General features: G+C 33.7%; 1 pseudogene; it reads right to left on the reverse strand.

Annotated features, from left to right (window-relative positions):
• Positions 1 to 805: 805 nt before the first annotated feature.
• On the reverse strand, positions 806 to 4245 carry LOC130499006 (uncharacterized; annotated as a pseudogene).
• Positions 4246 to 14074: the final 9829 nt, after the last annotated feature.

Below are 14074 nucleotides of genomic sequence, written 5' to 3' on the forward strand. Positions count from 1 at the left end.
TCGTTTTAGATTAATTGGCATACTAGGTGACCGGCCCGCACCCTGTGCGGGCAATGTACAATTTCAAAATATGGTCAAAATACTGGTCGGGGTTGGAAGTAACGGATTATATATCATAAGACCACCTATTTTGGAATAAAGCATTAGGCTGAGTGCATATGATGGTAGTCAATATTTTAAAAGGAGGAGATGGAACAAAGTAACTTGGGCCTCAAGAGGTTGTTATTGTGTATATGTATAATTGCAATGTTCGGAAAAATATTTTTGTTTAGGCATCAATTTTTTATTTCGAAATCGATAATTAATAGTATATATTTAGAGATGACTACATATTTTACATTATCAGTAATTAGAATTGGATGGTATATATGCTATGATGAGTTTTTAGGTGAAAATTTTTGTATGCATGAATTTGAGGCGTAAAATGTATGTAGACACATTAAAAGAGAAGATAATAAATTTGAAAATATTATCCATAAATTGTATAAAGTATTCAGTACAATTCTCGATAAAGAAAACAACTTCAAGGAGAGACCTGAAAAAAATCATTTTGTAAGAAATTGGACGGGTATTTTTGTATAATTTGAAAGATTTACAAATTTGTAAATTTTATCTTCTCCGGGCACAATATTAAATTAACATACCATGATCAAAATAGTGAGAACACTTTTTTCCGAGAATGAAATAGTATCGATCTTCGTAGTCATCACCACCCATCTGCCAATACAAAAAAAAAAACAATTGTAACAATTTATATATTTTAAAAAAGATATTGGAAAAAACTGGTAACAATCACGTACCCTTCCTACGGAATATTTTGAAAAACTTGTTTGTAGACAACATTCAATGTTTTTTTCTCTCGGCCTTCCTTTCTTTACCAGTTATTAGGATTTTTAATCCAGATCTCGACTTAACTCTTGAAAGTGCAACGTAGAGCTGACCATGTGAGAACACTGGCCTAGGCAAAAACAAACCAACACTTTCTAGTGTTTGACCTTGACTTTTGTTGATGGTCATCGCGAAAGCCAGTGTAACGGGAAACTGTCTTCGACGCATTCTGAAGGGAAACTTTGTGTCAGGTGGACTGACATACATTCTAGGAATCCAGACTTTGTCTCCAGCAGTACTGTTTCCAGTTATAATTCTACCTTCTATAACATGTGGGAGCAACTGAGTAACAATTAGCCTAGTACCATTGCATAAGCCATCTACCAAATCCAAGTTACGGAGACACATAATAGGAGCACCAACCTTCAGCTTCAAATTATGTCTAGGCATTCCTGCCACTCTAACACTGTTCAAAAACTCTGTTGGATAGGTAACATTTTCTTCTACATCAACATCGGATGGGATTATACTGTCAGAGCTAAGGTAAACCTTGTATTCACCTGAAAGCACGTGTAAATCCTTTACTCTAGAATAATGTAAAAAGTTAGTCGAACATAAGAGTAAACAGAATCAAATGTTACCTGGCAACTGCGAAAGCATGTAATCATTTATTTTATCAACTTCATCATTTGTGGGTGTGAGAATGGCTCGATGTCTATACAAATCCTTATCTTCTGAGGTTTGAAAAGCTTGTCCATAAACCTCCTTTGCAATAGTTTGAATCGGATCTTCTCCAATATTTTTGATCAACAGATCAGAAGGGATGTCAATGTCAACCTGACCGTCGTTTGGCAAATTTATTTTTCCATCTCCAACATCCAAAATCCATTTTGAGAAGGATTGAAGGTCTTTTGCTGCATCATCAGTAAGCCCAGCGAGCAATCTCATGTTTTTTGTTAGCTTCAGAACTTTGCAGTGCTCCCAAAGATATGACGAATTAAGAGCTTGCAAAACAGTCTCTGCTCTACCACCTCCAGGTATGACCGGTAAAATCTGTCTGAAATCTCCACCGAAAACAACTACTTTACCTCCAAAAGGTTTGTCTTCAGAAGATCTTATAATATCACGCATAGAACGATCCAAAGTCTCGAAACAGTGTCTGCTCATCATAGGCGCCTCATCCCATACAATGAGCTTTGCTGCTTTAACTAATTCTGCACGATCTGATCCTGGCTCCATTTTCTTGCAAGTAGTAAACTCGTCGGCATCTATCGGAATACCAAACCTGGAATGTGCGGTTCTACCTCCTTCCAACAATAATGCAGCAATTCCACTGGATGCGGTATTTAGAACAATCATACGTCTAGATCGGATTGCTGATGAGAGTGCTCTATATACGAAGGTTTTACCTGTGCCTCCATAACCATAAAGAAAGAACACTCCACCGCTATCATTTAAAACTGCATCCAAAAAATCGTCGTTGCTCATCTGTTATCATCGCCATAAGTCTTTCATTTTCCTTTAGCTGATCTTCCACAACATACTTAAGCTCATCATCTATAAGGCGATTGCCGTTGTAACAACCAAAATCATCTGGCTTTGGCATTAGGGGCCATTTCTGGAGGCTACGACCATTGCTAAGCAAATGATTTTGAATCTCGGTTAGAGCAATGTTTTTGATATGATCTATGGTCAAGTTCAACTCTGAAAATTTGAAAAATTAATTACATAAGAGAGACCTGATTTAAAACATATTTCGTTTAATAAGAAAAAATCTCACCGGGATTTCCAGTTTGTCGTCGTTTCTTGTAGAGAATATCGTCGGTTAGATACTCCCAAGTAGCTTCCCACACAACATGAGGCTGAGATAATGTTTTGGATACCAACATTCTCGAAAAAAGCTTCCTCGCATACGTGCCAGAACTATTATCACTACAATCTTTGATAGCTTCTATGTATTCCTTGTCATCATCCATCAAACCCAAAGCATAGCAAGCATCTTCGTATGTAGAATATACAACACCATCAACTGTTCTTATATCCTCGTACGATTTCGGCCCTCTTACCCAATTTAGCATTACTCTTAAGAAATATAGCTCATCTTGTGCTGGATTAATATGTGCAATCCTCCCTATCGCAAAGCCTCGTTTACGTGGTACCCATTCTCTCATACTTGCTTTCCAAACAAATTTTGTTGGAAATTCGGCATATGTCAAATCTCTTGCCTCTGGATATTTTTGATTTGCTATGAACCACGCCAGAAACATGGATTGGTTGACAGATTTTTTCTTGAGGATACTCTCAATAGGTTCATCTTCATCAAAAAAACACCAGCTCCTGATCAGGGAGATGAAATCCAAGTTTCTCTACAGAAGTAGTACGAAAATGTGTAGGAAAAGCAAGAACCCGCCACGATGACTCGCATGCAGTTATATATCTAATATAGAAATACGATAAACATAAATTAGAAACAACAATCGTAGACCTTAAAATGTAAAAGAAAGTAGTATTTAATTTTTAATAATGTAATAATTTAATTGTAAAAACAATGTTTTATTACTATTCTATACGATAGTATATATATTTGTCTAAGGATATACTTTAATAGATTATGCAGTTATTTTCGGTTCATGCACACATAGAAACTAAGTAAAAAATAAATATAATAATACCTGCAGTCGTAATATGTTTTGATTTCGTCGATGACGCCATCTTCATCTTCTTTATCCATTGCAGCTGAAGCATAATCAGGTCCCTTATGGATATATTTGAAAAGATACTTAACAGCACGCGTTTGGATGCACCACTCGACATTCATATGCGCGTGATATCTAAGCATGAGGTTTCTATTGTAAGGTACAACATATCCATTGTCTAATCTGATTCCATTTTTCTCAATGAACCTACCATCAATACGACGCATGTAAGCTGGAAATCCATTTGCGTCAATCGATGTCCTGATGTTCAGTCGTTTCGGAAACATCTTAGAGCATTTACCGTTAACCATACATACATTATCCTTCTTTGCTGGACCGCAAGGACCATGCATCATACAATCCCCAACGATTGCATACAGGTCTGGATCTACCGTCTTGTCAGGTATCTCAGCCGATATAATAGTGTCTATATGATCAGCTGTTGGAAATTTGGCTCCATTTTGCATGAAGACGAGAATATGAGCGTGTGGCATTCCTCTTTTCTGAAACTCAATCGTGTACATTACTGACAAAACAGAAAAGAAAACAAGAACAGACATTTTAACTGATGAAAATACTATCTAAAGTAGTTCCTTGAAAACAAATAAAAAAAAACCGGCATTAATGTTACAAATTTGTTAGGAGATTTACCTGCAGAAACTGGGCCAAATAAGGAGCCGTCCTTGTTTGTCAAAAACTCAATAAGATTATCGAGTTTCATCTTGAAAACTCTACACAAAATTTCAGGTCTGTCTTCGGTGGTAAGGTTATATTTTTTCAGATACCTTGTAACTTCAGGCCATTTTGGATTGCACGTAAAAGTGATGAAAAGATCTGGAAATCCATAGTACTTGCACAAAGCCATGGCATCGTAGTAATGCTGCTTCATATAACGTTTTCCTCCGGTGAAAGTTGCTGGGATGAAAATTCGGCTCCCTTGCTCAGCCATCTTAGCTCCGCCTTTTGCAGCTGCCTTCTGGATTGCATCATAACTAACTGACCGGAGTTTTTTCTGATTCAGCCATAAGTAACGCAGTCTACTCGATTCTATCATTGTGTAGGCGTCCACAAGGAACTGATGAAACAATCTTCCGGATCTCGTAATCGTGGGTGCTTCCCCCTTCCTCTCTAAAATGCGAAATGCAAAGTATTCACGCATAGTTACATTTTTGCGTTTTCTCCCAGCCGTGTCTTCAAAACCAATTGGAATATTTAATCGAAAACCATCCTCTCCATATGGAAACAATAGTGGATACTGCAGAGGCAAATACGCCGGATGTAATTCACTTATCCTTTGCAACTTTCCACTTGTACTCTCTAGAACAATATCTCGGGGCTCCATATTTAAAACAAAATCTCCAGGTATCAAAGCAGCAACTTCATTTGCAGTGGGCAGATTATGGGTCCGTCCATCAGATTGCCGACTTTCAATCAACCTCATCCTATAACCTGTTGATCCTTCCACGTCGAACCTATCTCTTGCAGATCTAAAAGCCTTAACATGAGGATTATACTGATCTAACATATTCTGCAGAAGAAGAACAAGTGGTTCTCTTAGTTTCTTAGCGCTAGCTCCGTCCGACCTGTCCAGTATATTAAGAATCAAAAATAAGTTCAAAAATTGTAGACAAACTTGCAAATTCCTAAAATATAGTCATAATAAGTTCAGAAAGTCTACAAAATTACCCGGCATAAGCGTCAAGTCTATTTTTATCTCATTTAAAGTATCAATGATATACAGCTGGGAGAATTTTGGAGCTTGTCCAGGCTCGGGAACTATATCACCAATACGATGATAGTTCTCACCGGACATTCGAAAAACAAATGGTCCACGACCATTGTTAATAGAATGATCTATCTTCCCCCCAAGTGATGTGAAAGAGAACATCATATTGTAAGCTCGGATAAACTCTCGATAATGTTTACTTAATTCGTCTCCTTTGCATAACAAATACATTAACTCCATTGGAGGATTCGCGAGGCGAGGAAGCACAACTTTTCCATGTTTACAACACATTGAGAAGACAGGTTTCTTGCTACGACGGCGTTTTCCAATTCTTTCACCATACCACATGTATGCTTGACAAAACCTACAATTCCAAACTGGATCCCCTTCGTCGTAATAACCTATATAAAAAATGCTCTCATTAGGATAAAAAATAACTAATAAATTGTTATTTATTATCAAGAGATTGTACAATTTTGAAGTCATCACCGTTTTTTTGTAACCCTATAGTAATAGATGAAGTAACGGTATGATTTTCTTGTTGTGGGATATGTTGTGGTGATGGGTTTATCAAAGACTCTCCACCAGGATAGCCACTGTAAGTCTGATTGTCGTCATATTCATCTTCATTTTCAGACTCACTCTCCATTTCATATCGATTATTATAAGCTGCGTGAAAAAGTAAATCACAACATATAAAATCGAATATCATCAATGAATATAAATAAATGTCTAAGTATATAGATGGAAAAGACTTTATACCTTCAGGATGGTCCTGTACGATGAACCTTGGTGGAGGAATGAATTCATTTGTTTTGTTTTGGTTTGGACACTGAGTAGCTGGAAAAGATTGATTTAAACATATAAACGAATGTAAGTATGTTAGAATTTCCTGAAATTGGTAAACATCTACAACATTTAAATTGCTGGAGGATCATCATATTATTAGGATTAAAACAGGGTCAGTAATACCTTCAGGATTTGAATCTGTTTCAAACAATGGTGGAAGACCAGAACTCGATGGTCCTGTAATGTTCGAACCTGGCCTTGCTGTTTTTGGAAAAGTATAAGTTTAGTCGCACTTTAGATATAGTACCATACAATATATATGCCTTCATTATTATATAAAACCCGTTGTTACCTTTCTTTTGTTTAGTTTTTGAATTCACCGATGGAGGTGATCCAATTATCTTACGTTTCCTGAAGCAAATGTTGGTACTCCCGATAATAGATTTTTGATTACCAATTGAAGCTAAAAGGTAACATTTTTTATTATAAGAAACTTTCTCTCAATCAGAGTACATTATTACTATTGTCTTTACTATTAATTTAAAATAATACTACTTCAAAAATAACTTATGTTATCGGCCGTGATTAGTTACCGGTTTCTATACTCGATGGGTCCATGTTGGTTACAGAGCCACTGCCATTTGAGAGATTTAGTGAAGTTTGGGTTGAAGTACAGGAACCTGCAGACGTAAGTACAATAACCTTTGAAAATAAGAAATGCAATATCGAGAAATGTTTGCATAAGTAGCACTGGAAAAGAAAGTATTACCGATATTTGGTACAACTGATGGCTTTGTTGGCTTGAAAATCCATGTCACTGTTTAATTTAACGTAGATCATGGTCAGAAATGTTTTGTTCTTTGGCAGATTAACAAAAATCAACGTCCGCAAAATCAAATCGAGAAGAGAGTAACCTCTATTTGTGGTAGTAAGGCCTATTGTTCTTTTGTTATTCAGTATTTCCTTTCTCGCTTTTCTAGCTTGCTGTGTTAATCCAGGTTTAGGCTCCGATGGCTGTGGATTAATGGGTCGAAACACTTGATTTGTAACATTATGAAAGGGGGTTCTAAAAGGATTGATTGTTGTTTCTGGTGAAACGTTTGTGATGGATGACTTTTGTGTTACATTCCTCCTTGGAGTATTCTCTTTGTCATTGATACCTATGTTATCAAAGTGTGGCAGCAAAAACAATCATTATTAAAAGTGTGTCACTTAAAATGTCGACCAAATTCTTATGAAATATATTTGTTTTAGAGAATTTTATTTTCTTTGTATAAATTTTCAATACGAATCGGTTACATATACTCAGTTATATATACACGGTTGTACGAAAATTATAATATATTCATAAAGATTTATATTTATTTTAAGGAAAACATACCAATTTTTTTAATCTTCGGTGGTTTCTTCCCACTGTCTGTTCCCAGTGGATTACTTCTCTTCATACGTCAGACTTTTTAGATATTGCTAGTGTCTTTTGTAAGAACAGGACTCTAGCTATAGAATTTTCCGAATGCAGTTAGAAAAAAGGTTTCAACAAACTTATATAGTTTGACAGAAAATGAAGACTATGGAATTCAGAAGACGACATATTTAATCAATATAATAAAGATAGATTGAAGACCATTAAGTTTTACCATCAATTGAAATATATGCAAAATCAATTGTTGCCAGTTCTAAAGTTGGTATTAATTTCTTACCGTGTTTATATTCCTTGCGTAGGTGAATATGATATTTTTTCGGAAAACAGTTGATATTTCTTTTGATTGGACGAATCATCTGTTGTTAGCTGTGTACATTTATTGTAAATGATTATTTCTGTAAGTTTACCATATATAGAACCCCCATATTTTTTCACCTTAGATATAAAATTATTTTTGGGATCTAAATTGCAACTGATTGGGTTATTCTTTTGAAAAAAATTTTAAAGATTAAATGTGCTATGATCTCTCCCAAAGTGGTATAGTAGTTGTTTTATAACCCAATTATATTAAAAATTTATTATTCATTGTTAAAAACAAACGCACAAGGAAAATAAGGAAAACATAATGAAATTTTTAAAATAATGCCAATAACAAATACTCCCTCTGTTTTTTAAAGATGTATGTTTTTGAATTTTTTTTTTTCAAATAGATGTATTTTTCATATTTTCAATGTAATTTTTGTCAACTAATTATGAATATCTGTGAAATCAAAAACATTAATTCATTTCTTGAAATTTTATTGGATTAGAAATATAGGAAATATAAAATAACAAAAAACTATGCACTAATAATTAAATTTTAAATGTTTTATTAAAAAATGTGAAAATCTCAAAACATGTAATTAAAATTCTTCCTTCATTTTGTATTAGCAATGATTCTTTTAATACTCACTCGTCATCGGAGTCATAATCATGAATATGACAACATGTGGCTGCATAAATAAATAATTTTGTTAGAAAATGTAACTATACTAAAAATAGTTTATATAAGAGTAAAAACAAAACTTACATGTGGATGAAAGAGTTCGATTATTTCTGCATTGTCAACAACTGAATCAACAACATATGCTGAATTTTGTTCTTTTTGACCATTAGATTCGATTGTCAGCATAAATAGAATTTTCCTCCCAATCAATTCAGTTAGAGATTGTGGTACAAAATGTGGATTTTCCTATAAATTCATTTACGATGTAAAGTATCGAAATAATATATTCTTTAATCCCCCTATTAAAAATTAAGCAAATACCTGAGGAGCCTCTTCGACCAACTGAAACGCAGGTCTTCTAATTAGCTTCTCCGCGATATTGTTGAAAAGCACAAACTTGGCTTCAACATTTGATTCATCGCTAACACGTACAACCAAGTGGTAACTAAAGATATAAAAGCTAATTAGTATATGAACTTATAACAAATTGAGAGTATACCAGTATGAAGATTTAAAACTATAAACTTACCAGTTAATACCATAGTCAAAATCCTTTCCACATCTTTTGCAATTGTATTGAGGATTCTGGTGAATATTTTGATTGACTCCCTCAATACCATTTGACAGTCTATCCATTTTTCTTGTGCAAATTTTGCAGGCCGTGTAATACCATGGTTTCTCCAAATCAATGGCCTCGATTTTAGCAACAACCATAAACTTTCCAGACTATGAACCAACATTGAAAGGCAAATCATATTAAAAAAACAATTTCGTTAAGAATTACTTTTGCCTTATACAAAAATACATTTTGTCAATTTATCAAAGGACGAAATATTTACCGAATTTGATTCAATCATTTCAGATATGGATTTCTTCACGGTTGTCACTGCCATTTCGCTGTATACAAAAAGCAATATGAAAATTCATGGAGTTTATAAAACTTAATAACAGATAATAAATATAGTGGATATTATAACCTCTTTGTGCTCAATATGATCTACACAAGGGTCGAGCATATAAACTAATTTCATACTTATAAGAGCATATATGAAATAAATAAGTCAAGTAAATATTTTCTTTGAGCAACAAAATATTCTTATACATATGAGACTGGCGAGGAGTAATGGTGAAGTAATTCTGAAACATTTATTATACTTAATGGCATAAAATATATGCCTTCCTAAATTTATTTCTATCACAACCATTACTGCATTTCCTAAATTGACAGCTTAATTTAAATAAGCAAATTTATAATAAACATAAATATATTATGGTTACTATTATTGGTCTAATTGATGTTTTACTTTCTACATTTTTATTACTAACATAACTTATTTTGATGCTAACTATTGGTGCATGCCAAGAAAATCAACGACAATATCCTGTTATTAAATGACAATACAATTACCACAGCCTTTTAGCCTAGAAGGTGTAGACCCTTCTGCATGTGGCGTCCCTTCTCCTTTTTTAGCACGTACTTCTAGCATTCTTGGTAATAACAACTTGGTAACCATTTTTTCCTTCCACGTAAACAGCATTCTTGGACACGTTCAATCAAATCATGTAAGAAATAAAATTATTCTTTATAACTATCCTACAACTTCCTACATTACTTTCACAACATTCTCATTATCAATTGTTTCTAAACAATACCTTAATTAAAAAAATTATACTTCCCGAGAAGAAAGACACTACTTTGAAGATGGGAGAAGATGCATCGGTAAACAATTATGACATCATATCCATCGGTGATTCTGCGTCCTCAAATGACGATCACTCCAACTCAGATCGCACCAACTACTTCAGAAAACATTTCCTGTCATATTTTGCTGCCCAACCAACCGAAATGCTGTCTAAACACTTAGAGTTCAAGGAACTATGCTTGGAGAGTGGAAACCCTGAGGCACACTATATTGAGGGCATTCTTCAATTGTTCGTAAAGGAAGACGAGCAGGCAGGCCTATATCATTTACGCCAATCATCGGATGGAGGTTATATAGACGGTACGTATCTTTATGGTTTGTCACTGCTTGCTGTAGAACGATTTCATAAAGGTCAGAAGTATTTGGATAAACTGGGATGGAAGGAAAGTCGTTCAACCTCCGATCAATGCTGGGAAAGAGTCAAGAAATCTCTGACTGATATCCCGTACTTCATGAACCAAGGCTACTATATAGCTCGTGCCTACCTTGAGACACTCTGTGGTTGCCGCTCAAGGAAAAGACGTGGTCGAGTATGCAACCATGGTTACTACTATGAAAGGCTTAATCAATTTGTTGAGTTTGCTATGAGTAAAAACAACTAAAGATTCAAGTTTTCATCTGATATTATCTATAAACGCATGTAAAAGTACTTATGTTTTTACATGATTATTTATATATTTCGTTCAATTTTCTAAGTTGCTACTTTGTTTGTTTTATTTGAAGGTCGACACAATCTCCAAAATTCATATCATATTAATTGATAACAACTATTTTTCCTTTTGTACTTTGAATATAAAAGTTAATGCTTTTGTGCGGATTAATTGACTTTAGTCGCGATGGCAACCTAATTACTCGGGTTTCTAAAATGGAAGATAAAAATCTTTGGTAATAAATACAAAAGAAATAAAATTCATTTAAATTTCATACTATTACTTTCTGGTCAAGTACTTCACCTTCCAAAAACAAAACGGAGACCGTAAATGGTGTCAATCATATGGTAAGATTATATATTAACTTATCACAATGAAACTACTTTATATTGATTGAATGTTAATAAATATGATTGACGTTAGCAGGCAATTTATTTGCAATCAAATCTTCTTAAAATATGATTATTAAGATCTCATGTAATAGGTAGAAAAGACATTTATTTTAAACACTCAAAATATTTCAAGTACATAATATAGAGGTCAAGTTATTCACCTTCTTTGTAAACGACAAATCAATAATCTTATAGATATTAGAGGAGGTGGAACCAAATATTACCGTAGCTGATTCTCTAATTATATACTTAGAAATCTCCAATTTTTTTCTAAAATAAAACAAAATATTACCAATTATTCAATAAATTGTACAAATTAGGTCTTAATATAGTAGCAAACTTCAAATCTGGATATTTGGTGCCCATGATTTAGCTTTTGAATCCCAAACAAAGTTACAAACACCACCGTCAAATGCAGACTTCACATTTACTACCTGAGGTATTTGTTTGTTATTCTCCATCCAATACACAAACTTGGATTTATCTTGGTCTTCGTTGATTTCGAATGAAAATTGGTCTCTGTGTATAAATGTCATGATATTGTGATATCGATGTCTATGATGGAATTCAATATATGTATGATTCTCTACTTTTTCGTAAACCTGCCAAATATAATACCACAGGTTATTCCCTAGAAGTACTTCAAACGTAAAAGGTCATGTAAATATTTTATGTGATAAATAAAAATCACTTACATAACAATACGAAGACTGTGAAGTTTGATCAAATGTGCATAGTTCCTAACAGAAAATAAAGCATAAATCCTTAAATTTTCAAAAGTAATGTTCAGCATTAATGTTTGGATCTCGAGAGAGAGAGCAAACCTGTGTAGAAATTGACCAACTATACTTGCCCGGCTGCATGTTAAGCTAAGAAACAAGTATTGCTACGTTTGATTAAGGATTTGCAATTTCTTGATTTATAGAGTTAGGTTTACACTAATGGGACCTTAGGGTTTTCAGATTTGAAGGCCCTATTGTATATTTAAGACCCAGTTCAAATTTACTTCGCATTAAGTAATTAGTAACATTGAAATGAATATTTTGAAGGGCCTCTTGTGTATTTAAGACCCAGATCAAATTTACTTCGCATTAAGTGATAGTTTAAAATTGACAATCGGATTCTTATTGTTCCGTTTAAAATTGACCTTCATAAGTTGACCATCACATTAGACTAATTAATACAATCAAAGGACCTTGAAAAACATTCTAGTATCACCCCGTTAAAAACGATACAATATTCCAATTAGTTTTCGTATTGAAGAACAAATTTTTAGACGTTTTTTTGCATGCGACTTAATCTGGAAAATATTAATAACTCTTGAAAATTGTCCATACTGACATGTCAAAGTCTTTCACCATGTCTGCAGATAAAGTTCAAAAATTTCAAAAAGATCATCATTACAATACCTCGATTGAGAATTTGACAATACAATCACCTAGATTCTGGAAACTTGAGATAACAAAAATTGCTATGAAAGCTTTGTATTTATAGTTCGCATTATATTCTAATATCTCAGAATTTATTAACTTATGATTATAACAAAATAATCAATTATCGATGGCTTCCTAAAGACAATTAAATCTTTCATTCGAATGCAACTAAAAATTTGATATGTTAAAAACGGAAACTTATAATTAACCAATTTCTATTTTATAGTATGTCTAGAAGATATATTCTAATCAATTATCAACTTCATAATATATCAAATTATTAAGTTTAATTGGCTTTAAAATCTTGAGAAATGTGAAAGTCTGCAGCAATGTGTCTAACTACTATATCTAACTATTCACGCTTATCTTTATCCTTTCTATGGGTAAGTCATGATTAAAATGATATATATTCTTCTAACTATAGAAATAACCTATACTAAACTCTACTGAAAACAGACTATCTAACAAGTAATATATGCAATAACAAACACAAACAATATAAAACGGAATAGGTTATTTATAAATAAGTACTTAAGTTTAATTTCCCACCATAAAGATGGGAAAACTGGTTTAACAAACCAGTAAATAAGTTCAGAAATATTTAAACATAATATTAAAACAACATAAAAAGTTTTTAAATTGGACAGATTGAGGAACCGCACAGATTAGTCAAACATCTGTGGTTCACCCAACTTGTACCAATCAATTAACGGGACCTCCACATCAGCCACCTTGGCCGTAGCAAGCACAAGATCAGACTCCAACTTCTCCTTGAGTTCGGTGAATGCAGACTCATTGAAGAGTTCTTCAAAGAGTTCCAATTTCCCTGCAACCCTTTCGACCTCAAGCTCTGCATCATGTTTCTTCATGAGACCCTGTTGGAGTTGCTTGTACATGAACAGCTTGGCTCGGTAATGCTGAGTTGTCTCCAAACGCCCTTTCTTGAATGCGTCTTCAACGCTTGAACCATAATCTTCCACCATTGGAGCCTTCATTTTGAGATCCTTGTTTCCTGCCATGATATAAATCTTGATCTGCATGTTAGGTTTAAAGAGTACGGGTTAGAAAAATAAAAGGATGAGAAATGAAACAGCCAATAATAACTATTTGATTACTTGCTAATCCAAAATTCAAAAAATACTATAACAAATAAACCGGATGATGTTTTCCAATTTTTCACCGATTCAATTCCTTTCTAAATTCCTATCGTGGCTACAAAACCTATCTAAATTCCTTTCTCTTTGTGAATCGATCTACTGTTTTTCATATTGATTACCAACGATATATACATCCTATAATCGAAAAATAAATAACAAAATATAATGGTAGTATGAAATGATGGCTACAAAACCTAACGCAAAACCACTATATTTAAAAATCGATCTATCGTTTATCATAGACAGTAAACGAAACCCTAAAGAGAAAGCTCACTTGAGTAATAGTTGGCGA

The sequence above is a fragment of the Raphanus sativus genome, chromosome 8 (genome assembly GCF_000801105.2).
Source record: "Raphanus sativus cultivar WK10039 chromosome 8, ASM80110v3, whole genome shotgun sequence".
Taxonomy (NCBI): domain Eukaryota; kingdom Viridiplantae; phylum Streptophyta; class Magnoliopsida; order Brassicales; family Brassicaceae; genus Raphanus; species Raphanus sativus.